The following is a 27,606-nucleotide window of genomic DNA, read 5'->3' on the forward strand; positions in this document are numbered from 1 at the left end:
CTTCTGAGATGTTTCCACTTTTTCCTTCTAGCAGACTTCTCCTTACTGCTTCCTTGGAAGAGCATCAACTTCTCTACTTCTTTCTGTCATATACATTCACACATAAACATTAGCACTATTGTCCTCAATTCTGTTTAGAGAGAGAGATAGTTATCTATCTATCACTTCCTCTTCTTCAGTGTTCATGGGGATGCACCCATTAGAGTCAAGTCACTCACACACTAAACAAAATGGAGACTGTAATAAGATACCTCCTGTTTGACCAAAATTAACCAATCACACAAGTTACCAGGGAGCATTCCGGAAATAAACACACAGAAATGCAGTTGAACATTCCCAATTTCAGTAAATTAAATCACAATACTTAACATCTCCACCATCATTTATTTTTAATGCTGATGTTTCTACAGTTTGCCTCAGCTATCTGCATGCAACTGTGGTATCGTGACTATCAAATCAAATCAAATATCTTTAATACGGTCAATGACCAGCAAGCAATTTATGAAATAAAATATGACATTATAAGTAATATTGTGCTACAGGTAACAGTGGAAATATGGCCAAGGTATCGTGACTATGTTGCTTGCCCTGAAATGCTCATTCTGCTTCGTAAGACCCCTGGACCTAAGAGGGGCAGGAAAATATGATTCCCCATCCATGTTTCAGCAGGCAAAGAGCATGAACTCTAGGTTAAACACTCGTAAAAGCTGAGCAAAAGCATGCAAATGCAAAGTTCTCTGCTATATTTCATCAACGGCATTAGCCGTGTTGTTTTCAAGATATTTCCAAACAAACTTTTAACTCTGCTTTCCCTGCCTTCCAAACTGGGGGAGGGACAAAATCATTTCGAATTTCAAGCAAGTATGGCCCCCATGCCTAGTTAATTTATGTTTCAAGTCTGGCTTGGAGCGAAAAACAACTCTACAGTCGAAAAACTGAGGACTATTTTGAATGATCAGCTTTTACAGAGAATCCTTGATGAACCTGATGTACTGCCTAAAGCATTATCAAACTGTAGAGCACAGCAAGCCCTTTCCCAGCATGATATACTTGATCCTGAATGAAGCGAAAAATAACCAAGAAGAAAGGAAAGAGGTGCAGCTAGAGAATAGAAGTCCAACATTTGTTTTTTATGCTGCCTTTCCTTTTCTTGAAAATTATTCCCATATGAGCAGTCTACTTCTTCTTAGTACATATCTTCCCCCAGCCATCCCGATATTGATTTGTGCCATTACAATTTGCTACATTTTCCTTATAAAAATAGTACCATGATACAAACCATCGCCTCCCCCTTCCCCACCCGCTTGGTAACTCTGCCTGAGGTAAATATGAAACAAAAGAACAGGGCCAGACAGGGCCACAACACCCACTTCTGGGAATAATTCTGGGCTATAGACAGAGGGACGCGGGTGGCGCTGTGGGTAAAAGCCTCAGCGCCTAGGGCTTGCCGATCGAAAGGTCGGCTGTTCGAAACCCCGCGGCGGGGTGTGCTCCCGTTGCTCGGTCCCAGCGTCTGCCAACCTAGCAGTTCGAAAGCACCCCCGGGTGCAAGTAGATAAATAGGGACCGCTTACTGGCGGGAAGGTAAACGGCGTTTCCGTGTGCTGCGCTGGCTCGCCAGATGCAGCTTTGTCACACTGGCCACATGACCCAGAAGTGTCCTCGGACAGCGCTGGCCCCCGGCCTCTTAAGCGAGATGGGCGCGCAACCCCAGAGTCGGACACGACTGGCCTGTACGGGCAGGGGTACCTTTACCTTTATAGACAGAGTAGCGATGTGGGGGAAGGGGGTAGGATTCAGTTTAGTTCACATTTAAAGATGGACCTCACCGATTCACACTTTCTGAAACAAAACACAGGCATTCTTCAAAATCTGCATTTATTCCATGTTTGCCATTCAGTTGTCCCATCAAGTAATGTGTGCAGAAATGCATAACAGACCCTCCAAGTGTCCCTATTTTCCAGGGCCAGTCCTGGATTTACAGAAGCCATCTTGGATTCTGATTTGATCCTGGAATGTCCTGCTTTTCCTTAGGATATCCCTATTTTCATCGAAGAAAAGTTGGAGGGTATGGAATTATCCAATCCCCAAGCCATCTGAAGGCAGTCCTGTATAGGGAAGTTTTTAAATGTTTAATGTTTTATTATGTTTTTATATATGTTGGAAGCCACCCAGAGTGGCAACCAGTCAGATGCATAAGGTATAAATCATGGGTAGGGAAACTAAGGTCCAGGCGCCGGATCCGGCCCAATCGCCTTCTAAATCTGGCCCATGGACAGTCCAGGAATCAGCATGTTTTTACATGAGTAGAATGTGCCCTTTTATTTAACATGCATCTCTGGGTTATTTGTGGGGTCTGCCTGGTGTTTTTACATGAGTAGAATGTGTACTTTTATTTAAAATGCATCTCTGGGTTATTTGTGGAACATAGGAATTCATTCATTATTATTAATACTCCGGCCCCACACAAGGTCTGAGGGACAGTGGACTGGCCCCCTGCTGACAAAGTTTGCTGACCCCTGGTATAAATAGTAAAATTGTTGTTGTTGTTGGGGTATTAATAGTAACATTGTTGCTGTTGTTACTATTTTTATGGAACAGGACGTACCTATTTTCATCGGAGAAATGTTGGAGAGTATGCATATAGAAGGAAACTTGGCATAAAATTTGTCCCAACAGCTTTTCCCAGCCAGCTAAATGGATCTTTTATCATGGTTGTACTTTGTTAGGGTTTTAGTCTTGTTTTAAATGTACTGTATTTGCTTTTTTCGTTATTTTATCTGTTTTATTATCTTATGTTTAAATCACCTTGATATGGTTGTTTAGATGGCAATAAATAAACTAGGACTGCCATATGTCCAGGATTTCCCAGACATTACCAGGATTTCAAAGGTGGAAGTGACGTCCGAAGGGAATTTCCGAAAGGCGGTGGTTTGTCTTAGGTCCTCGGCAAGTAAACCAAAAAATCATGGGTTTTTGGTGTTTTCATTAAAAAGAAAGCTCCTGGTTTTTACTTTTTGAAATCTGGCAATCCTAGAATAAGCCAATATTAATAATACATCTACAGTGAGTAAAGTTCATTAAGTATATTAGTACTTCCAAGTACAGTGGTACCTCGGGTACATACGCTTCAGGTTACATACACTTCAGGTTACAGACTCCGCTAACCCAGAAGTAGTGCTTCAGGTTAAGAACTTTGCTTCAGGATGAGAACAGAAATCGTGCTCCGGCGGCGCAGCAGCAGGAGGAGGCCCAATTAGCTAAAGTGGTGCTTCAGGTTAAGAACAGTTTCAGGTTAAGAACGGACCTCCGGAACGAATTAAGTACTTAAGCCGAGGTACTCAGCAATGGTACTAGGAACAGAGCTATCAGAACACAAACAATCTTTTTTGGAGGAAGAGAAACATCTCTTACCATATGGTAATTACGAACCATAACAGCTTCTACCAGCATCATCACAAAGCTGGTATGTTGGGCAGGACAGGCGGAAGCGTCTAGAAGAGGCGGCTGGCCCATTCTTTGTGAAAATCATCACCCAGATGTTAACCTTACATCATGTGGAACAGATTCTCCATTCTAAAGGTTGTCCTCTGCAGATGACAGTAGTTGCACCAGTGTGATCCAGAGAGTTTGATTGTGAAATGGCAATAGCAAGAATATATTGTCCTGATATGGAAGGTGCAATAAGGATTTTAAAAACCACTGAATACAGAAAATATGAAATAATTTATTCTGCTCATTTTATTTATTTCTTCAATTTATATGCCTTGGCGACAGTCCATAGCTCTGCAAAGATCCACATATTCTCTTCTTGTAGGACACTCCTTTACAAGCAAATCCTCATAGTACATATAACATACTTCCTTCCACTTCTCTTATAGCACTCTGGGAATTCCCCCTTGTGTGGAATTTTGCTAGTCCTCCTTGCTATCAACATTCCCACATCAACTCAAGATCCTTTTGTTCACCTGAGAATTCAGGAGATGAAGGTGATCCAGTGCTTAATAGTTGAAGTTTTTAAGTTGTATTTTTGAAAGTAGCTGAGCCAAGGGGGGAAATGGTTATATTGTTTTATAGTTTTAATCTATCGTGAGAATCGGCTCTTTTATCTGACTGTGTTGTACACAGCTCTGAGCTCCTTCAGGAAGAAGGGTGGTATAGAAACATAACTAAGTAATAAATAAATAAGCAGAACAAGACAACCTCTGCTCACACAATACTTAGTATGCAGGCCGGCTCCACCAAATTGAGGCAGCTAGAGGAAAAACAGTATAAATAAGTAGCAACTTTTTAATTTTTCATCTTATCTAGATTGGCCATATGACTCACCCAGGTTTATACTGTTGCCATAAGCTGGAATCTCTGCCCATATTTTCTGCATACGTCTCCAAAAATATAGCTAAGGACAGTCCTGAGTTTGGTGCACTAATGGTCTGACTCCATATTTAAGGTACATCCATATATCCACATGTTGCTGCTAACCTATTTATTGCCTCAACTGATCTTGTCCTTGCCTAACGATGAACAAATCACTTTACTTCTGACCCATGTCCATTTCATGTGTGTTCATTCATAAGCATGTTCCATCTCCTTTCCACATTAATCTCTGATTTTTTAAAATCCATATGAAAATTTGGATTCAAATATGTATTTTTTCCAGAAAATGTGATAAATGCACACATTTCCATATTTGTCTTATCCTACAATGATATGTTGCAAACACATTTTAGTAAATTGTTTGTTAGTATCCCTAAGTTCAGAAGTGCCAAATGAAAAGGAGACTCATGTTCTGATGTGTGTATTAACCTAGGAGATGTGAATTGGGGCTGCATTCACACAACAGTTTATTCTGTTTCCCCAACATTTCCCTAATTATTAATTTCCATATTACATTTGAGCTTTCACACAACGTAAAAGCTTCTTCCAGAAATCTTGGGGAATACAGTGGAAGTTTAGCACACGTTCCCATCTTAATTGGTTCTAGAAGTAATCATTAACCCAGAAAATATATCTCCACCGTACCCTCCAACATTTCTCTGATGAAAATAGGGACATCCTATTCCACACCCTCCAACATTTCTCTGAAGAAAATGAGGACATCCTAAGGAAAAGCTGGACATTCCCCCATCAAATCAGAAACCAAGATCATAGAATCATAGAATCATAGAGTTGGAATAGACCACAAGGGCCATCGAGTCCAACCCCCTGCCAAGCAGGAAACACCATCAGAGCACTCCTGACATATGGTTGTCAAGCCTCTGCTTAAAGACCTCCAAAGAAGGAGACTCCACCACACTCCTTGGCAGCAAATTCCACTGTCGAACAGCTCTTACTGTCAGGAAGTTCTTCCTAATGTTTAGGTGGAATCTTCTTTCTTGTAGTTTGGATCCATTGCTCCGTGTCCGCTTCTCTGGAGCAGCAGAAAACAACCTTTCTCCCTCCTCTATATGACATCCTTTTATATATTTGAACATGGCTATCATATCACCCCTTAACCTCCTCTTCTCCAGGCTAAACATGCCCAGCTCCCTTAGCCGTTCCGATGGCTTCAGATGGCTTCTGTAAATCTGGGACTGTCCCTGGAAAATAGGGGCACTTGGATGGTCTGTCCCACCACATCCCTACACTTGCCTACACTTTTCTGGTGCTTGTCCCCATCTTCTCTTCCTGTTGCATCAGGCCCTCTATATTTTCATCATATACAGTGGTACCTCAAGTTAAGTACTTAATTCGTTCCAGAGGTCCGTTCTTAACCTGAAACTGTTCTTAACCTGAAGAACCACTTTAGCTAATGGGGCCTGCTGCTGCCATGCCGCCTGAGCACGATTTCTGTTCTCATCCTGAAGCAAAGTTCTTAACCTGAGCTAATATTTCTGGGTTAGCGGAGTCTCTAACCTGAAGCATATGTAACCCGAGGTACCACTGTACTATCATCATGAACAACAGAAATTAGTTCGTCAAGATACTAATGAAAAGTGAGGGGGCAGCTTCACAATCTGACATTGCAATCTATGTCGTTTCATAGGCAGGCACCAAAGTCACCTAGTGGAAATTCCAGCACCATACTGAGCTAAGAAATAAATAAAATGAAGCATAAGTGGGTAGCTTCATTAGAAAAAAATGTGTACCCTCCTATCGCTTGCTAAGTATTAGCCATTTGTTTCTTTTACGCGAATGGGCCCAGCAACAGATGTGAGAGCAGGATAGATGTACTTAACACAGCACAGGCAATGTGGCCTTCTGTGTAATGCACATTTACCATAAGTGTACACTAATGGGGGCGGGGAATCACATCTAATAGCAGGGCAAGAATGGAAGATAATCAAATAGCAGGATTTAACAATAAATGGGGGACATTTATTTTATTTTTGAAAAAGAATATGGCCATTTGTTTGATTTAGAGAATAATGCAGTGAACAGGGGGGAAACACTTCAATGTATGGTAATTTGTATGGATTACTCTCTTTCTCAGCTGTGCACACAATATCTTTTTATATTTTTAAAAACTTTTAAATCAGGTATCCCCAACCTTCGGCCCTCCAGATGTTTTGGACTACAATTCCCATCATCCCTGACCACTGGACCTGTTAGCTAGGGATCATGGGAGTTGTAGGCCAAAACATCTGGAGGGCCGCAGGTTGGGGATGCCTGTTTTAAATTTTGTGTGTGTGTGTGTGTGTGTGTGTGTGTGTGTGTGTGTGTGAAAGAGAGAGAGAGAGAGATTCTAAGTGGTGCTTTAGAATTCTAAGTGGTGCTTTCATATTGGAGTGGAGATTCTAGTGATGCTTTCATATTGCTAATAAAATTTTGTGTGAGAGGCAGCATGGTGTAGTGGTTAAGCATGTCGGACTAGGACCTGGAAGACCAGGGTCTGAAACCCCACCCAATATCTGCAGATTCCCATGGGAAGCCCCATTGAAACCCCCCAGAGGAAAAGGCTCAGAGCCAGGAGACTGGTGGTGGGTTGATGATGAGTGGTCAGAGGGAGAAGAGGGAGATGACTGGGAGGAGGAGGGGTCAAAGCAGAAGAGAGTTAGTGAGCAGGAAGAAGCTGTGACAGAGGACGGCCCTGATTCAGAGGCTGGTTTAACTTTGCCGTTTTTGCCAGGTCTCAGCAAGTGTGTGTACATGTTTGTTGGTGTATGTGTTGGTGTGACACAGAGATAGAAGAGGCTGACAGGTGCTTGGAAGGCAGCCAAATGGATTTTCCAGATAACCTGCTGTTCAGGTGGAAGAATGATTACAGCATGCCCTTTATGTAGGAGGAAGCTATTGGTTCTTCCTTGTCACCTGACTCTCAAACTTGAAGGACTCCACCCAACATTTCTGCTCATCATCTTCCCATATCCCTCTCTGACTAGCCGTACATCGGTGAAGAGAATTAGATGCTAGTGCCTTCCTAGGTTCTTTTTGAGCCTTGTAGACTGAGATGTTAAAATAGTTTATGTGACAGCAATGAATACGTACGTAGGAGCTGTTCAGTCATTGGAAAATCTGGCATGCAAACAGCTGCTCATCCACCCCTCAACTTCCACCTCATGTTATATTTATTCCTTTCGAACATCTGAAAATGAAGCTTCCAAAACTTCTGTGCTGGGTCTGCCAGGTCATCCTATGACCAAAAAAGTACATTTTCAGTTGCTATCATGATTCAATTTCTTCTAACGGAAATATATTTATGTATTTCCTTGTGGATTGCCAGCCTTCCATCTGCTGAAGAGCTAATGAGAATTCCATGCACCAAGACTTAGAAGATCATGGAAAAATGAACACACACACCCTGCGATTATTCCCTCCTGACCATTGCTCCCTGATATATCCCACCTAATTGGACTTGAACAGTTGGTGTGATCCCTTGTTAACCGTTCCACAAGAGGTGGTGCACGGCTTCAAGGTGGAAATGTTGTAAATGCAAACTGCATAACAAGCCAAGTTACATTGGCTTCCTCTTGAGGTGTTTACCTTGCCCTGCTGTCTCTATCACACAGACAGGACCAGCCCAAGACATTTTGGCACCTGAAGTCAACCACAAAATGGCACCTCCCTCCCCACCAGAGAAGAAGGTGTGAGTGAAGATCTACATCAGGAACAAGGAAGGAAGTACCTAAATATCTACATCAGGATCTGGTGCCCCTGTGGATTCTGTCACCTGAATTTGTCACCTCATTAGCCCTGCACACAGAAGAGGAGAAATAATTTTTCTTTGTTTTTAAACTGTATAAAGGAGGGAGGAATTTACAAGAAAACTTGGTGTGCATTACCCATTTGGGTCATTTTGCTATATTTATCAACAAAATTTATGGGCCACTAACCATTCTATTGTACTCACAGGGTGGTTTCCATTGGCCGAATTCTTTCTGTCTAGGAGGAATTGTAGCAGGCAAGCCAACTGTTGATGGAAGTCGCCACTCCTAAACAAACAGGCCACAAGTGACAGTACTGAATCCAGAAGCAGCCCTAGACTACACAACTGCTCCTTTCAGGAAAGTGCAACTCTCTCCAGAAAAAGCTATTTTACCACCTCCCTTGGTGCCATCTATTCAGGGTTTTGGGGGGCCGGGTACCCACAATTTTTCAATGAAGGGGCTGCCCCCCACGTTCTGTGGGTTGTGTGCATGTCGCGCACGCCATGAGGCATGCAAATGTCATGCGTGCATGCCACAGTGATGTCGGCCCACCCTCGGTTGCAGGAGCAAGGTGGTGAGCCGGCCACCTCCCATGCTCAGGAACATGAAAAACATAACAGCTATATCTGGTCTGGGCTCAGGCACTGATCTAGCACCTGAACTGCCTCTGCTGGTGCAGATGCTTTGGGGACAAAGAACTGGGTGTCATCCACATCTTCAGGACATCTCAGTCCATACCTCCTAATGACATGGCTTCCCTCGAAGACAGTCTGGAAACTGCCACTTGTGCAGAATGCTTCAAGAAATATTGAAAAGTGTGTCTGCATGTCACACAGAACTTGTTTTGTAGAGCCTGCCCTGCTGCCTATACGTAATATACCAGGCCAAATTCAAGGTGTTGTCATCCAGGTTTTGGTCTCGCTGCCCTGCTGACAGATGTGGCATGCGGGATCAGGCCATTCTATGTGGTTGCACCCAAACTGTGGAATTATCTCCCCAATCCTGGTGGGATCCCAGGTTAAATGAGATCTGTTCTCCCTGAGCATTTGTCAATTGAAATTTAGGCTATTCCACACTTTAGGAGGCATTGAGCTGCTGTTGTTCCTTGCTGTGGTTTTATAATTGATTGATTGGTTCCATGGTTGCACTTTAATATTTTGTGTTACAGTATTTTGTAAACTGCTCCGTAATTCTTCTGCAACAAAGGGAGGTTTAAAAGTTCCACATATAAATAAATAAATAAATCCACATCATTGGTATCATTTCTAGCCAAGTTTTAGATTATTTCCCCCCATCCAAAAAGAAAAAAAAGAAAAAGTGCACCGAAACCAACTTTGCTTTTTGCTTAGATTCTGGTGTGCTTAGGTGTCAGAGCTGAGCTCTGAACTGTTAATGAGATGTTGCCTAACAAGTCAATATAGACTGAGCTGCTTAGCCTCCAAACTGAAGACAGCCAATTTATTTCTACTTGCTTTGGCTAGAACCCACAGTAAGTGCGCTTTAATGACAGCTTGACAGCTTTAGTAGTATTTTTTAAATTGCTAAAAACAGGCTAAGCCTGTCTAAACATAGTTTATTCACAAGCTCTCACCAAAACAATTCAGCTTTTTTTCTTTCCTTCTCTCACTCTCTCTCTCTCTCCTTTTTTTTTACACAAGATGATCCAGCAGACCATGGAAGCCTGCTACACAGGCTTTATTTATTAGATTCCAAAGCTAAAACCCTCAGGCAAGCAGCAAGTCAACCTAGGCAGTGGTCACATTAAATAGTTTTACTGCGTTAAGATAAAACGGGCCTTCTCTTTGGAGAGGGAGATGGGGAGTTGCTGTGTCAGCAAAAGCTATTCGGCAAGAGCTCTTGTAAGTGATTTATAAATGCTAAAGGATCTATTTAGAACATCATCGGGCAAGGTCTTTCTGTTGAAGGGGCACAGTAGGATAGGGGAGATGGCTGCAAGCAGTCAACACACTTTCTTGAAATGTCAGGAGAACAGGAGTTTACCATCATTTCTATCATGAGGTAGACATTCTGAATGAGAACTTAAATGATGGCAATTTGTGGTTGCTTCATTCATATTTTTAAAGAGGGAAAGGTATTTGCATTATCTCTCAGGTACTAAAATGTTTTTGGCCAACTCTAGCAGAGCTCACCATCAAGTGCCTCAAAACTAGCACAATAAGGGATTTTTTTTTCAGCTGGAACTCGCTAGAACTCAGGTGGACATCATTGCCATTATGAGAGGACAAAGGAAGCGTTCGTGGTGAGTTCCTCTTTTTTCTAGAGAAATAGCACTGAGCACAAGCAATTTAGCTGTTAAGCATAAGATTGCTTTAGGCCCATTTTCACAATTTCCACAACACTCTCTTCTCTTTAAAATGATAATCCATTTGCTCAAATGCTGCCAGGGGAACCACTACAGGAGTGAGTGCACATTTGTCCAAGAATATAGAAAAAGTGCAACGTACAATTTCTCAGGGCTAGTTCCATGTCTCAACAGACTAGCGACACTTAAGAAGTTTAAGGTCTGTGAATTCTGATGTGAAGCAACCTGACTCACAACTCCAAAATTAACGTGCAGATAGGAACATAGTCATTGGTACTTCTTCAAATTTCACAATAATAATAATAATTTATTATTTATACCCCGCCCATTTGACTGGGTTTCCCCAGCTACTCTGGGCGGCTCCCAACAGAATAATAATAATAATAATAATAATAATAATAATAATAATAATAAATAAAGCAATAAAACATCAAACATTAAAAACTTCCTTAACTAGGGTTGCCTTCAGATGTCTTCTAAAAGTCAGATAGTTGTTTATTTCCTTGACATCTGATGGGAGGGCGTTCCACAGGGCGGGCGCCACTACCGAGAAGGCCCTCTGCCTGGTTCCCTGTAACCTCACTTCTAGCAGTGAGGGAACTGCCAGAAGGCCCTCAGCGCTGGACCTCAGTTTCTGTGCTGGATGATGGGGGTGGAGACGCTCCTTCAGGTATACTGGACCGAGGCCATTTAGGGCTTTAAAGGTCAGCACCAACACTTTGAATTGTACTCAGAAACGTACTGGGAGCCAATGTAGGTCTTTCAGGACCAGTGTTATGTGGTCTCGGCGGCCGCTCCCAATCACCAGTCTAGCTGCCACATTCTGGATTAGTTGTAGTTTCCGGGTCACCTTCAAAATAAAGCAATCATACTGCTCTGTCATAGGAAGCTGCCTTATATAGAGTCACACCATTGGTCCATGTAACTAAGGGCTGTCTACACTGACTGGTTGTGGCTCTCCAAGGTTTTAGGCAGGGGCTCCTCCCAGCCTTACCTGGAATTGCTGGAGACTGAGCCTGGGACCTTCTGCAAGCAAATCAGATGCTCTTCCCCTGAGCTACTATCCACATTTCTACATCAATCTGCCATTTCCTTTTCCTTTTCTAAAAAAGCGCAAAAATCATATCATGTGTATTTGAAGGATTTTCTCACAAGATATATCATTCTAAAGCGCCTTCTTTCAAGGAACACATTTCTACATATAAAATTATCCCAAAATACATATTTTTGTATGCATGCTGGTACATTAGTTTTTCTTGTCAGCCAAGATGTGCACCAGAGATGTGAAGAGGTGTGAAATCTGAAGCATAAGGAAATTCAAATCAACACATAAGTTCAGGAGAAGTAGACCAGTTCATTTCTGATCATAGCTGTCAACTTACAGATTTGAAAATAAGGGACCAGCCGCCTCGAAAATAAGGGATCAGCAGCCAAAATAAGGGATTTTCCGGGCACAGGTATGTTCAACTTCTGAGCCCCTCTGAGCCAAAGGCAGAAAGCCAAGCCAGCAGCCAAACTAAGCCTCAAGCGGTGGTTCCCACAGTGCAGCAACCCAGCAAAGGGGATACAGCAAGGAAAACCACCATCACCTCTCCGCTGGAAAGCGGTGAGCAAAGGCGAGTCCCCAGGCAACACGGCCGGGCAAAAGGCATGCAAGCTCCACCCCCCAGTCGTTCTTAAACTCCTTATTGGGTGAGCAATGCAGCCAAGCAACACAGTTGGAGCCTCCCTCCTCCCTGGCCGGCAGGGAGGGAGGGAGAGGAGCTGCTTCCTTTGAAGGGACATCATCAATAAGGGACAGCAGCGGGACACGGCGCTGGGATAAGGGACTTTCCCACCAAATAAGGGACGGTTGACAGCTATGTTTCTGATTTCACAAAGAAAATATTCCTTGGGCCTGCCCAGGTTTTAAGCATGCATATGTCCTTCTTCCTATGAGTATATGAATCACTGTGCTTGCCAAAATAACATCTATGACGTGGCTTTTATACTTCCTGGAACTTAGTTAGTTAGTTATTGCATGTATTCTTGCTAAGCTATATCCACTTCCATGCTGAAAGAAAATAACAAAAGTATATTTGACAGATTTCAGCATCTAAAACTTCCTAACTAATATATTTTGCCCAACAAAATGGAAACTTAATCCTTTTTAAAAAAATAAGTAAGAAAAAGGCAATCATTCTGTGTGCTATTTTAGATCAGGGTTAGCTATACAGATTCAATTATTTATCAGCAAAATATGAATATTGCTACAGCAAATGAGGATGAACATCTGTACATCAATGAATTATCCATGTAGCTGTCCCTGAAATGCTTTCTGTCCATATTTTCAGAAGATGTTGTAATGGTGTTTTTAGGTGTATTTTTATCCAGCAGAGTCATGTTGCGTAACAGCATATGGAATGACTATGAATCTTACGAACATTATCTTAAAATCATGATGCTAAGTACTTTCTTAAGTATCTGTGAATATGATAAGCAGAGAATGACTTGCAGGATTGACAGGCCTTTGAAATCACATCCTTATCCGTGCTTCAAAATGCATCTCTCCCTTTCTCCATTGTAGATGAACACTTTAAAAGATGGAGAGATATCAGCTGGCAATTTCGCCAGTGTCACTCCATTTTGAGTTGGAATGCTGTTGATATAACCATTGCAAAGAGCTTCCAGATTTGGAGACCACATAGTAGAAGTTATGTTGCATAAAAGCAATATGTAGCATGGGCATAGGGTTGTCATATTTCAGAAAGTGAAAATCTGGACAGAAAAGTTTTGGAGATTTTTTCTTGGACGTATGGCAACCTGAAATCCCTCATTTTAAAATAGCACCTTTTCTCTCCCTCCTGCCTACTTAAGGCTGCCACCCTCCCTTGTACCACCTCAGGTACGGACAGGAAGCCATCTTGAGGAGGTCCATGTTCCTCCTTTCCCTTCCTCCCTCTTATTCATCCCTTCATGTCCCCCACTGAAGCCTCTCTCTGAAGCTTTCCACCAGATGGTATCACCACCAAATGTGAAATGGAGGAGGCGATTGTTAGGCTGGAACCTGGAACTGCAACTGGCCAAACCTCAGCCTCTTTTGGCTCTCAGCAGCACCTTCTTGGTTTCTAAGCATGAAGGGCCAGGTTGTTGACAGGGAGCCCCTCAAGGAGTGAACCACCAAAACCGGTGGCAGCAGCAGCAGAGCCGCTAGCTGCGTTACAGGCAAGAGAAGCCCCATAAGGAAGCCGAGACTGCGGTAGGGTGAGAGTAGTTGGGGGGTGGCGGGTGGCGTTCATGCTAAGCTTGATGTTTTTGAGCTATTTTTATGGGAAATCAGCAAAACGACACCAGATTTTCCTGGACATTTGACCAATTTCCACTCAGACACTGCTTCTGACTGTAGTATTCAGGATATGTCTGGGAACTTCCAGGCATATGGCAACCCTAGCATAACCAGGATTTTTGTTGGGGTAGAACAGGCCTTTTGTTAGGGTGGACGCAGAACCTCAGTTAGCTATGTATTTTTACTTATTTTTGTTTATTTAGGGGAGCAGCTGCCCTTCCCTGCCCCCCACTTTGGCTACATCCATGATATGTAGCTGAAGATGACATATAGATAGTATTTCAGCAAGAACTCTGGTGCTTCCTAAGAGATTTGCTCCCAAGTCTTGACTACATTGCTTTGTAGAATAAAGGAGGGTGCAATAGCCCATTCACACATGCAAAGAAAATATTTGCTTGTACCCCATTCTGCTATGGCAGGTGCTGGTGACTGCAGGATTTTCTTATGAGAAGATGGACTTAACAGGAGCTCCTGCACGGTGGTCCTAACCTGGTAGGGCAAGCATGCCACTACTTGCAAACAGTTATGGGTAGATTGTCCAGTTTGCTTATTTATGACACTATGGGGCATGAGCTCATCATTCTCACCACTTCCTGGCATGGGCTGGCTGGGGCCAATGGGAGTTATAGTCCAAACATCTGGAGGGCACTACATTGGGGAACTTAGTGGGTCAGTATTGCCCCCGAAAGAGCAGATGGGTGCTTACTTGAAATGAGATCAGATGATGTGTTCCTCCACTGCAGGAACTAGATGACTAGTTTCTTCTAACTCTACAATTCTATGAAGAAGGCCACCAGCAAGAAAGCAGTAGCATCTACCCCATCAATCTGTTCATGGTTGCATGAGTGCTGGAACCTGCCATTTCAAGCAGCCAGTCGACAGGGCAAAACCATGGGATCATATTGTCTTGTTTAATTCTCAGGCCAACCCAAAGTGTCCTCAGTCAGTATGCCAAACTAGTTTAACCAGGCTCAATGACATTCTTGAAGGCTGCTCCTCAGTTCTGGAAATACTGGATCCTATGTTGGAGATGGGAACACATATACCCAGTGCTATTTTTCTAGAAAAAGAGGTTCCAGGGCTCCCCTTCCTTGTTCTCTTAGAATGGCAATGGCACCCACCTGAGAGGTGTCAGAGCTGAGTTCTAGTGAGCTCTGACTGGGGAAAAAAGCCCTGGATATACTGTGTATATATCAGGCTGGATTTTGGTAACTAAAATAAAACTAATATTAGGTGGGTTTTCCATAGTTATGTTTTATCCCACCCATTTCAACAGGTTTTTCTCCATATTTCTCACATGCATTTGTACAGGAGCCTGGGGCTAGACTAGAGCAATCTAACTGCCCAATGTAAGGTACAAAAATGCAATTGTACAGTTAACTCACACAAATAATTTGTAGGGGAGTGTCAGCACAGATATCTCCCACGGCGATTCCCACAGATTTCAAGCAGAAAGCTGGCAGGTCAAAATCAAAGTAGTTTTGATCATGGATCTCCTGACATCTTGACTAGTTCTGTTCGAAGGCCAACCCAAAGGGCCCTCTGCCTTCCTCGCTCTTATGGCAAGGAACCCTTCAACTATTAAATGGTTCCTTGCATATAACTTGATTCAAACTATTAGCACATGGTGTGGTTTCTTCCCTTCATTATGTCAACTGCTTATTATAGAATCTCCCTGGCACAGAATCAAGAGGGAAGAAGGGAGGGAGGCTCTGTGTCATCTTGCCATTGTGCCAGCCAATACAAAGTGACAGAAAGGGGGTTAAGACAGGGTTGAAGGTATTAAAATATGAATACTGCACATTGATATGCAGAGTACAAGAGTGCTAATCTTGCACATTTTTCATTCCATACATATTGTGGAAGAGTGCCTTGGAAGCACTACAGAATTGTACATTTCTGATTAATTCAAGACTCTGTCTATAGGAGCACATGTGCAGAGCCCTGATAAGGAGAGACAATGTTCTAACATATAAACATTTTTTTAGAGGCCTAAACAATTTGGAGCCGCTAAGTGCATATATACTAGACACCGATACTTGCTTATTGACTTTTGTAATTGCAGGAAGAATAAATTGCCACCATATCCAATCCTGGCAATCCTTAAAACACTTCTTAAAAGTCTGAAAATTAAGGTTTCCAATTGTATTAATTTTTAGTTAACAGAAATTCAAATGCTTATGGTCTGCATTTTATTGCAACCCAGTTTGGATTTCATTTACAGAAATGAAGTAAAGATAGGGAGCTATTAGTTGAGTCTCCCACTCTGTTATTAACTAGGTTCTATCCAAATTGAACTGAGAGATAGGCTAAAATCCTACCCACTTTTCTAACAGATGAATGGTTAATAGAAAAAGAAAAAGCAGCAGTACAGATCTTAAATGAAAGAACTCATGCACTTCAATGGCACACATTCAGGAACACATTAAGGCTTTCTACAGATTTTTTGTTTCCTCTATGTCAACCCAGGAAAGGAGGCCAGCCCTTATCAGTTACCCTACTTCCTACTTCATATTTAGCTGGATGTCTGAAATCAGACCCCTATATCTATAGGCACCTCACTCAATCAGGGTTGCTGATTCCATGGTTGCCCCCTTTTCAGTTGTCTCACTAATTACCGTATTTTTTGCTTTATGAGACTCACTTTTTCCCTCCTAAAAAGTAAGGGGAAATGTGTGTGCGTCTTATGGAGCGAATGCAGGCTGCGCAGCTATCCCAGAAGCCAGAAGAGGGATCGCTGTGCAGTGATCCCTCTTGCTGTTCTGGCTTCTGAGATTAAAAATATTTTTTTTTATGTTTTCCTCCTCCAAAAACTAGGTGCATCTTATGGTCTAGTGCATCTTATAGAGCAAAAAATATGGTATGTGCATATTTGGATCATGTGGCAGGATGCAAGAGTTAGGGGCATGGTAATGTTAGCCTCTCCATTTATAGACTAAACATATGGGAGAAAATGCATATTTACGTATACAGAAAGAAGTTTAAACATTCGCTCCTATAGCAGTCTAGAATCATAGAGTTGGAAGGGACCTTGAGGAAGGGACCTTGAGGGTCATCTAGTCCAACCCCCTGCAATGTAGGAATCTCAACTAAAACATCCTTTTCTGAGAAACCCACGCTGGGTCTTAGTAATCACAGCATCCTTTTCTAAGTGCTCGCAATTAATGATCAGTTCTAGAACGTTTCCTGGTATCAATGTCAAGAGGACTGATCGGAAGTTACCCAGGTCTTCTTTTTCTCCCTTTTTGATGATGGGGACAACATTTGCCCACCTCCAGTTTGTAGGGACCTCACCTGATCTCCAAGAATTTTCAAAAGATTATAGACAGAGCCTCTGAGATTACATCCACAAGTTCTTTTAGTACCCTTGGGAGCACTTCATCAGGCCCTGGAGATTTGAATTAATTTTACCCAATAGCTCAATGTGTGGCTAGGTGGACCTCAAGTTGCTGTACTTGCTGTACTGTCTCTTCCAGTGAGGCAACCAGCTTGCACTGGTTGCAGGTGTAACTTTGCACATTCTTAGATAAGAAGACAAACATGGCACAGGTGCTGCAAGTCACTGCAGCAGCTCCTTTGACATCCATGTCTCTTGGTCCGACATAGACCATGAAACAATTAGGGATGTAGGTGACACTGTGATCTAAACCACTGGGCCTCTTGCGCTTGCCAATCAGAAGGTCGGCAGTTTGAATCCCCATGACGGGCTGAGCTCCCGTTGCTCTGTCCCAGCTTCTGCCAACCTAGCAGTTCTAAAACATACCAGTTCAAGTAGAGAAATAGGTACCTCTGCAGCGGGAAGATAAATAGTGTTTCTGTGTGCTCTTGTTTCCGTCGTGGTGTCTCATTGTACTAGAAGCGGTTTAGTCATGCTGGCCACATGACACAGAAAGCTGTCTGTAGACAAATATCGGCTCCCTCGGCCTGAAAGTGAGATGAGCACCGCAGCCCATAGTCACCTTTGATTGGCCTTAACCATCCAGGGGTCCTTTACCTTTTTTTTACCTACAGCATGAGACAACACTCTGGGCCTCCCCCTCAAACCTCCCTGCTAAACACCCCTGTGTACAAGTCCTTCTCACAAGCTCCAGCTCACAAGCTTCCAGAGGTTGCAATCAGCTAAATATAACTAAATCCTCTCCTAATTCACTTCCTCCTTCAGTTTGTCCTCCTCTCGGCCAAAACGCATAAGCCATATTGAGTTTAATGGGACTTATTTCAAGGGAAGTGTGTATAGGACTGCATAATTTATACAGCAAAGGCAAATTATTCATTGTATTAGCATTCTTTTCACTGCATGCAACAGACAAATTAATAAAACCCTTCTGTCAATCACACCCGGCTTTCCATAGATCTGACAAGGCTTAAAAATATCCAGCCAGCCAGCACTGTCCACAAGCTGCATGTAATATAGCAAGTGATGGGTCACATAAATTCTCCACTGCACGTTCAACATCCCTTCTTTTCCTGTGCACATGGACCTGTGCAAAATTAACTTCAAGAGTTGCTTCTTCATGCAACTCAATCCAGTCCTCCACATCCATGACTTATGCTTGTTCCAAGGAAGTCAGTGTGCTATTTTGACACTTTCCACTTACAATGTGCTGCTGGAATAATACTCCCAGCTCAATGTGTTTCCCTTTATGGAGGAAAGTTTAAAATGTGCTGTCAGTGCATTCAGGTGTTGCAATGAAAGTGGCCACTTGTGAGTCTTTCTAACTATTGAAATATATTATTTTCTTCATTTGGTGCCACACGTTTTCCTGTAGCGCTGCAAAGATTAATCTATAAAGGTTAATGTGTATCTTTTCCATAGTGATGGGAAAGAGTTTATGTGCAAGGAGGTGTGACTGTTCCTTAACAGTGTTCTTGGGAATTTTGTGGTGGAAGTCCGGTGAAATGTATTTCAGCTGGCTGTTATCCACGATGAAACAAAGCAACCTAAGCGCTTTTATAAGTTTCAGATACCGAGTTCTGTCCAGGAGAACAACCTGGAACATCATTTTGGGCAAACAATCCAGCTGCTCTGCATTTTGAGCGATGTTGGCAAGGGAGTGTGATATTTCATCTCAGGCTGGAATGAGATGCAGTTAGGGAAATAGCTCTTGCTCTTGTTGGGGATTCAAGATCACATATGGAAATTATATTCGCAGCATAATAAATACATAGCTTTAATAATGAAATACAGAGATTACTCAGATTGCTATGTGTGCACCACAGGCACAGCAGTGATTGAAAATGTAACTTTAATCTCAGTATGCAGTTCCAATGTCGCCTAGAGTAGCCATTCTCTACCTGGTGCCTCCCAGATGTTCTGGGCTACAACTCACTTCATCCCTGATTGCAGGCTATGCTGAGTAATACTGATGGGAATTGGAGTCCAAAACATCTGGATGGCCCCAGATTGGGAAAGATTCAAGTATACCCTTCTAGACTTAATACTAAGCCACCATAGATGCTTTTTAGACTCATTTACTCTCCATTCTTAAGGAAATCAGCCCTGAGTGTTCACTGGAAGGACAGATCATGAAGCTGAGGCTCCAATACTTTGGCCACCTCATGAGAAGAGAAGACACCCTGGAAAAGACCCTGATGTTGGGAGAGATGGAAGGGACAAGGAGAAGGGGACGACAGAGGACAAGATGGTTGGACAGTGTTCTCGAAGCTACCAGCATGAGTCTGACCAAACTGCGGGAGGCAGTGGAAGACAGGAGTGCCTGGCGCGCTCTGGTCCATGGGGTCATGAAGAGTCCGACACGACTAAACGACTAAACAACAACACAACAACACCAATGTACCTGGACACGGGTGGTGCTGTGGGTTAAACCACAGAGCCTAGGACTTGCTGATCAGAAGGTCGGCGGTTCAAATTCCAGCTTCGGGGTGAGCTCCCATTGCTCGGTCCTTGCTCCTGCAAACCTAGCAGTTCGATTTACTAACTGCCCAATGTAAGGTACAAAAATGCAATTGTACAGTTAACTCACACAAATAATTTGTAGGGGAGTGTCAGCACAGATATCTCCCATCAATAATGTGATGAAAAGATTGATTGTTTTTAACTACTTTTATTTTGCATTTTTTCTTTTTTCTTTTTCTATTTTGTAATGTAAAAATCTTAATAAAAATTTTATAAAAAACACAACAACCTAGCAGTTCGAAAGCACGTCAAAGTGCAAGTAGATAAATAGGTACCGCTATGGCGGGAAGGTAAACGGTGTTTCCGTGTGCTGCTCTGGTTCACCAGAAGCGGCTTAGTCATGCTGGCCACATGACCCAGAAGCTGTACGCCGGCTCCCTCAGCCAATAAAGCGAGATAAGCGCCGCAACCCCAGAGTCGGACACGACTGGATCTAATGGTCAGGGGTCCCTTTACCTTTACCAATGTACCACCTGAAACCAAATGTATCCCCTCCCCCAGCTCTCCTACCCCACTACAGTGGTACCTTGGTTCTCGAATTTAATCCGTTCTGGGAGTCCGTTCAAAAACCAAGGCGTGGCTTCTGATTGGCTCCAGGAGCTTCCTGCACTCAATTGGAAGCCACAGAAGCTACGTCGAATGTTCTGCTTCCGAAAAACATTTGCAAACACACACTTCCAGGTTTGTGGCATTCAGGAGACAATTTGTTTGGGAGCCAAGCCGTTTGACTACCAAGGTACCACTGTATTTTCTTATTCTGCTGTCCTATGCATTTGCCAGCCCACAGCATGGTACATAATGCAAACATATTCTGTTGGAACATTTAGCCCATCCCTTATAATAAAAAGCATACTTTACAAAGGACTTCACTAAAGGCTCCATTGTTATGAATGGCAAATCACCCCCTTCCCTTTTTCTCCCGGTCTTCCTCATCTAAATTTACTTTAGCACCTGGGGAACCAGGCAGTGCTCTCTCTTTTTTTGCCGCAATTGTAAGACAAGTTAGGGCTTCCCAGGATAAAATTAAAGTGGAGACAGAAAAAAATGACACCCAGTGGCTTAGAACCAACAATGACACATGCAAAATCATTGCTTGGCTTTCAGAGAAATCCCAGGCTTTACAGAACAGAATATGCAAACATTGTTAAAGAATAAACACTGTTGACAGGAACAAGCAAACAAGCATCTGCTTAAAAAGGCAATATAAAGAAATTGGTTGATTTCAAAGCAGCAGTGGAGTGTTTTTTCCCCAATAGCATAGTGTGTGATTTCAAGCATTATCATGTTTCTTATGCTTTTCTGGAAAAAAAGGAAAAATAATCATAGAAATAGAGGCAATTTAAAGAAAATGTCCAAAGTTTGCCTGTGCAGTCTCCATGGTATGACTGTTTCATTGCACTAGAAAGTTATAATACCGCATTAAAGTGGTAGATAATAGCCCATTAGCTTGGCTGACTCTATGAAGATTCTTTCTTTTGAGTCAGAGTAGTGCTCTGCCTAGTTTAGTGCTGGCTGTGTTCAGGCGTCACACTAAACCATAGATTTGTATGAGAAAAAGTTGCAGCACGGCTTGGACGAAACAAGTTCCTCCTGCTTCATCTCCATCATCATCATCAAGAGGCAGAGAGTGGAAGTTTTCATTTACAGCTTGCTGCATCCTAGAAACCAAAAAAGCCACGCTTGGTCTTTGACTTTATTTTGAAATAAGGCTTAAGTATGGAGGTCTGGCTGGAAGAAACATGGACCCTATCGGGCTAGAGCTTCTCCGAGATTTGGTGTTTAATACTAAGGACTATCAAAAAAACTGGCAGAGAGGAATTGAGAGAGAATTAAGAGCCTCGGACGTGAGATCTCCAGGCTGATAGTAGACTAAGACTGATGGACATTTGTTGGGGATTGAAACCGGGAAAGGGGAAGGGGTGGGGTTTGGGAATCCAAAGGGTGTATAATTATAACCTGTCTTTCTTTTCTTATTTTGTTTTGTTATTAGTATGAAAATTGGGGAATTCGTGGAAGGGAATTTGGGTCGACTTTAGAAAAAAGTTTTAAGAATGAGCACTGATGTATAAATACTGATGTTTATAAGGCAAAATTGGTTTGTTAAAATGAACTAAATATAAAAAGGTTAAAAATTGGGGATAAGAACTTGTTGAACTAACAATCTGAATTGGAATATAAGAAGGGGAGGTGTGGGGAAGTCAGGGAAATATGTTATAGAAAAATAAGGATTGTAAACTGTATGTGTTTTTAATTTTCTTTTTGTTTTCTTTTTTGACTTTTTAATGTATTAAAGTGGAAAATTTCAATAAATATCTTTAAAAAAATATATTTTGAAATAAGGCAACTTAAAACCAAGGGTTACAAAGCAGCCCACCTGCTACAGAACTTAGCAGGCAGAAACAATATTGAAAGCAGGATCACATATAACTGCCCCAATACCATCATGAGCAGAAATCATTATGAATGATATCAGGGGCTGGGTTCTATACTGGTTTTGAGGAGACCCCTTGGAAAAAATAATGAGGGTCAAGCCTTGTTTTTGTACTACGTGCAGTTCTGGAAAACACCAGGTCCACAATTTTTACAGTTCAGTCAACTGAGGGATCAGATTTGTCTCAGCTATCTGAACTGGTAGGGGAAAATGATGCAATTTCAATAGGATCCCTTTTAATTGATTTGCTGCATACTTTTGTGTACCTCTGGGATGCGGGTGGCGCTGTGGGTTAAACTACAGAGCCTAGGACTTGCCGATCAGAAGGTCGGCAGTTCGAATCCCCGCAATGGGGTGAGCTCCCGTTGCTCGGTCCCTGCTCCTGCCAACCTAGCAGTTCGAAAGCACGTCAAAATGCAAGTAGATAAATAGGTACCGCTCTGGCAGGAAGGTAAACGGCGTTTATGTGCGCTGCTCTAGTTCACCAGAAGCGGCTTAGTCATGCTGGCCACGTGACCTGGAAGCTGTACGCCTGCTCCCTCGGCCAATAAAGCGAGATGAGCGCCACAACCCCAGAGGCAGCCACAACTGGACCAAATGGTTAGGGGTCCCTTTACCTTTACCTTTGTGTACCTCCACCTCCCTACCTCCCTCTCCTTCCTTCCTTGTCTGTCTCTCTGTCTCCTGTGACACCCCATTTTCTCCTCTTTGCCTACTCCCTTGGTCCCATTATTCCCCTCCTCCAGTCTCCAAGATCATCCCCCCATTACCTCCTCACTTTTACTCATTTCGTCACTCCACCTTCTGTTCAGCTGCTCAGGTGTTGATCTGAGTCTCAAAAAGCACATAAAGCTGAATGGTGGGCAAGAGAGAGAGTCACTCGTCCTACTTTCGCCTTTATGTGCTCTTCAAAGTTATGACAAGCAGCTTGGATGCCAATCCGATGCTTGAAAAGCACATAGCTTTGGAAAAAGTACAGAGAGGGAAAGTGTTCCACTACTCCAACTTCCTCCTTTAGTGCTATGTATTTTTCAAGAAAAAAGCACACCAAGAACTCAGGCCAAAGTTTCAATAGTGGGAGTGGTCCCTAGTCGCAAATCAATAGTCAATTTTAAGAAAGACTGATCCATTCAAAAGTATGTATTCTGACAAGGATTACAAACTCAAAGATTACAAATTGTAACAGAGATTACAAACTAAAACTCATAAAGATATGTATAACACAATAATTCGTTACAGAATTAGAGATAAGAGTTTATGAGTAGAGACAAGTTCATGTTAGCCTACAGTCAGATTCAACGTCTTAGTTTCAATCATTGTGCAGAAGTCAGGAGTCAATTATGGATCAGAAACCAGGACAGGGCCCTGTTTCGATGTATTCACCTTCATCAGCTAATTTTTAAAGGGTCATGAAGACTTTCGGTAAAATATATCCTGTTATTTTCTACATTTCTTAGAGATAACAGCTACGTGTGGGTAGATCAACGTGTATCTTGAGCTTTTCTGTGCGTTTTGTATTTTTCAAGGGCAGAGGGAAATCTTTGCTATCTGAGGACAAAGAAGACTGCGAGAAGAAATTTCAGAGGCTTCAAGAGGCTGGCCACCCAAATACTAAACTGCAGTTAATCAAAAGTGAAAGTGAAAAACAGAGAGGAAGATGGGAATGGTGAGTGCAGGAGTCCAAGTTTTGCTGTAGCTTGTTCACGTTGCACTAAGCTGCGGTTTAGCATGATGTCCAAACAAAGAGGATATCCAGTGCGTCAATGAGAGGTTTTTTCCAGCCCTTGTAACCCAAGATCCATCTATCTCCAGTTATATGCAAAGTACACTCGTACCTTGGATCCCGAACGCCTTGCAAGTCAAACGTTTTGGCTCCCGAACAGCACAAACCCAGAAGCGAGTGTTCCGGTTTGCCAACGTTCTTTGGAAGCCGAACATCCGACGCGGCTTCCTGCTGCCAATCGGAAGCTGCGCCTTGGTTTCTGAACATTTCAGAAGTCGAACAGAGTTCCAGAATGGATTCTGTTTGACTTCCGAGGTACAACTGTATATGTTCTTCCACCAAGGCTATATTTTCAGTGAAATGTGCGTCACAAACCCAGGATTTCTTTCCAGGAAAATTGCCACCAGTTTGGAGCCCCTCAGAATCTATGTAGTTAGGGTTTTATTTCCAAAATGTTCAAAAAATAAATAAATAGCAACATGGTGGTTCAGATTGGCCCTTCTCCAAAACATTTAGAAGTGTTAAATTCCTGCATCAGGTGACTCATAATAATTTAGACTCCATTTGTTTCCTGTAACTAGCCTCTAATGACATTGGAAAGGTCAGTAATTATTCCATAAAACAACCTGGAATTCACATGGGTACTGTGCTCTAACATCTGTACTAAAGTGTTGAAATAATGTTGCAAGGATCAAATCCAGGTGCCTGCTCTTAAAAGGAGCCCAAGAGGAGGAAAATTGGAAAAATGCATGTTCACAATTTCCACTAAAAAGATTTTCACTCAATGAAACAGCTCAGTAATAGAACTGAGACTCACAGAAGCCCTGGTCCCCATGCTGAGATTCAGTAGAGCTGGGAAGGTGTTAAAATAAGATGGCATCAAGCTTGCCTGGCATAGTTTGCACTTCTGTGGTCCTCAAGTATGCAAACTTGGCCTCCTCTGAGTTTTAAACTGCAGTGCTTCCTACTACCTCCGTTTTGCTTCATCCCGTCCCTAGAGTACATAGCATGCCGAGTGATAAAACATCACGTCAGCATAACCAAGCTTCAAAACTGGGAACACTTGATAAGAGCAGGGAAAGGATGGGAATTGATGCTCCATCAACACAATATAATGTGTTAAGTTATAATTTTAAGTAGTACCAAACAGGCTGTAGAAATAAATTTAAGGAAAGCTTAAATTTAAGGAAAGCTTCCTTGACATTCAGAGAGATCTCTCAGTAGAGAGCCCAGCCTTCCTTTTCCCACTGCTACAGCGATCAATTGATAGATCTCTGGGTGATTTTATACATTATATTGTATTTATATATCTCTTACAGAGATATGTTCGCCTCATGTCCAGAACAGAAATCAGACCAAAGAATATGATTGGTATTCACTGTTGTTGTTGTTGTTGTTGTTATCATTGTTGTTGTTGTTGTTTTCAGTCCGCAAATGATATGTAATTGATTACTTCCTCTATCCAAACCCATTTTCATTGTGTTTCCTTTCCATCAAAATGAATAGTGAGAATAATGTCCTAATTACACGAGTAAGTGAAATTCCATTGCAGCAGAGAGCAAGCTCCATAATGTAGTTTTTGTTTGAAGATGAACTGCAGAAGGAGTGCTACATGCAACAAAACAGGGACTCCACTACACTCAGTCAGTTATATCATTGTAACTTTGTTGTGAAGATGCACCACCAGATGGCGCTGTAGAGCAAAAAATTTTGTCTATGCGGTTTCACATAGGGTTTTTTTTTCTTTTGTTATAACAATCTAATTAATGACTTATGTATAGCATGTTTTTCCTTGTGTGTAGATCCAGCCTGAGTTTTATCCAAAATGGGCATGCACAGCTTGGAGATGCGAATTGGGGGGAAAGTATATGGAACCTACAAAAAACTAATCATATCATTAACAATTGTGTGGACAGTATTTTAAAAGTAAACAGCAAGTGGTGGTCCAGATTGGGGCCTTGCATGCGGATAAGGGGCTTTAACTTTGTGTTCCCGACCGTAGTACCATACCAGACTGAGTGGCCTTCAACAGTGATTTACACTGGACGACAAACTTCCATAGATGCAAATGGGAATTTTTCTTCTAATACAAATAACAAAAGCAGAGTGTCTGTGTCAATCAGGACGAAAGTGGAGGCAAAAAGTTGAAGACTTGTAGACAGGCTGTCAGTCTGGATTGCTAGGAGGGGAAGGCATGCTTACTATTAACTTTAAAATAAACATTCATGCAATTTGCTAATTGCATGAGTAACATCTTGTCTGGTTTCGCCTGATAATAATCTTGGAGCCCCGTGAGAGTTTCAGATCTTATCTGTTCTCCTCCAATTCCCTACAAGAAACAAATGCAATTAGAGGAAATGTCTTCACCATTTGTACATTTAGGGTGGAAGTATGTTGGCATTCATAATGATCCTGGAGGACGGCCACCAGATCCACACACACAAAGGTGCAACGTAGTTTCTTTAGTAAAACCATTATCTTCGGTGACAGGGAAGCTTTTCGGCTCAGGCGCTGCCAAACTGCTCGCCTTAGATTACAGAAAGCCATCTTTGTTTTGGGAAACAGACTACTGGACAAATTGCAAAAGAAAAATAAAGCCAAGAGATTGGCTTTCTGGTGGAGAAATCAATGATTGATTAGATCAGGGACATTAATATCCCCCAGCTCCAGTGAGTAAGTGCCTTGGCAAACTCCGTAGTTACAAGAATGGAACATTCAGTGGTTACAAGAATTACACTAATCACTGATCATACACACCATTAGCTATGACCTACATCATTGCTTGTCTGTTATTAAATTAGTGAATTAAAATATGTTTTTAAAGAAATGATACCACAGGCTTATTTCTTAGCCTATTTCAGGTGTTATTTATCTATTTTTTTCTGCTGATATCCCGATATATAATAATGACAAGTCAGAAAATTAGCTGTCTCAGTAATATTTCTATGGTGTATTCCAATTCCCGTTTGGTGTTCGTTTTTATTACATAGTATAACTGATTCAATAATGGAGACATTTCCCTAAAGCCAACTTGTAGCTGGCTGGGCAAGTTAATATGTCAACACGCAGAACTCTGAGAGAGGATGGCAGCAATGGATAACAATTTCATTCGCCTTAAAACCTCCAATTTTACACTGAAGGAATGCTTGACAGCATGTTATTGACCATAGTTTCCTTTCAACGTAGTTCTAAAACGCATCCAAAGTGCCATGTTTTTGTTGTTTTGCATTTTTTTTATAGCCACTCATTACAATTCACAGAAAACGGCGTCTTAGAACTAGACGTTACCAACAGACCTTACCCAAGGCAGAATTAGTCATCCCACATCTCTTTCCAACCAACGATGCTTGTGGGACGAATACCTTGAGATTATTAGTGCAAATTATTAGGATCAAATTTCAGAGGAAGGCAACAACCCTACCATGACAATCTGCCTGAGTGAGACTTCCACCCTGACCACAAATGTGAGCAAAACACATCCACTAAGGCAAGAATGTGGGAATGGCTGTGGCCCTCCACATATCAGACTCCAGCTTCCATCAGTCCCAGCAAGCAGGGCCAGTGGTCAGGGATGATGGGAACTGTAGTAGAGCAATGTCTAGAGGGCCACAGGTTATTCATTCCAGCATTAAGGACCACTTCAGATGTGATGCCAACAAAATGGCTGCCACTCAATCTAGCCCCCAGGTGTGAAGGTTTCACATTTGGTCTTGGGATTTTTTAAGCAGTTCGATATGGAGAAATTCACTACCATGTGGAAA

At 42.3% G+C, this 27,606-nt stretch overlaps 1 pseudogene; it reads left to right on the plus strand.

The window, feature by feature from the left end:
• The window catches only part of LOC144329170 (CCAAT/enhancer-binding protein alpha-like), a 181,402-nt pseudogene that overhangs the window by 1,124 nt on the left and 152,672 nt on the right, over window positions 1-27,606 (plus strand).

This window comes from Podarcis muralis, chromosome 11, assembly GCF_964188315.1.
Source record: "Podarcis muralis chromosome 11, rPodMur119.hap1.1, whole genome shotgun sequence".
In the NCBI taxonomy this organism is placed as follows: domain Eukaryota; kingdom Metazoa; phylum Chordata; class Lepidosauria; order Squamata; family Lacertidae; genus Podarcis; species Podarcis muralis.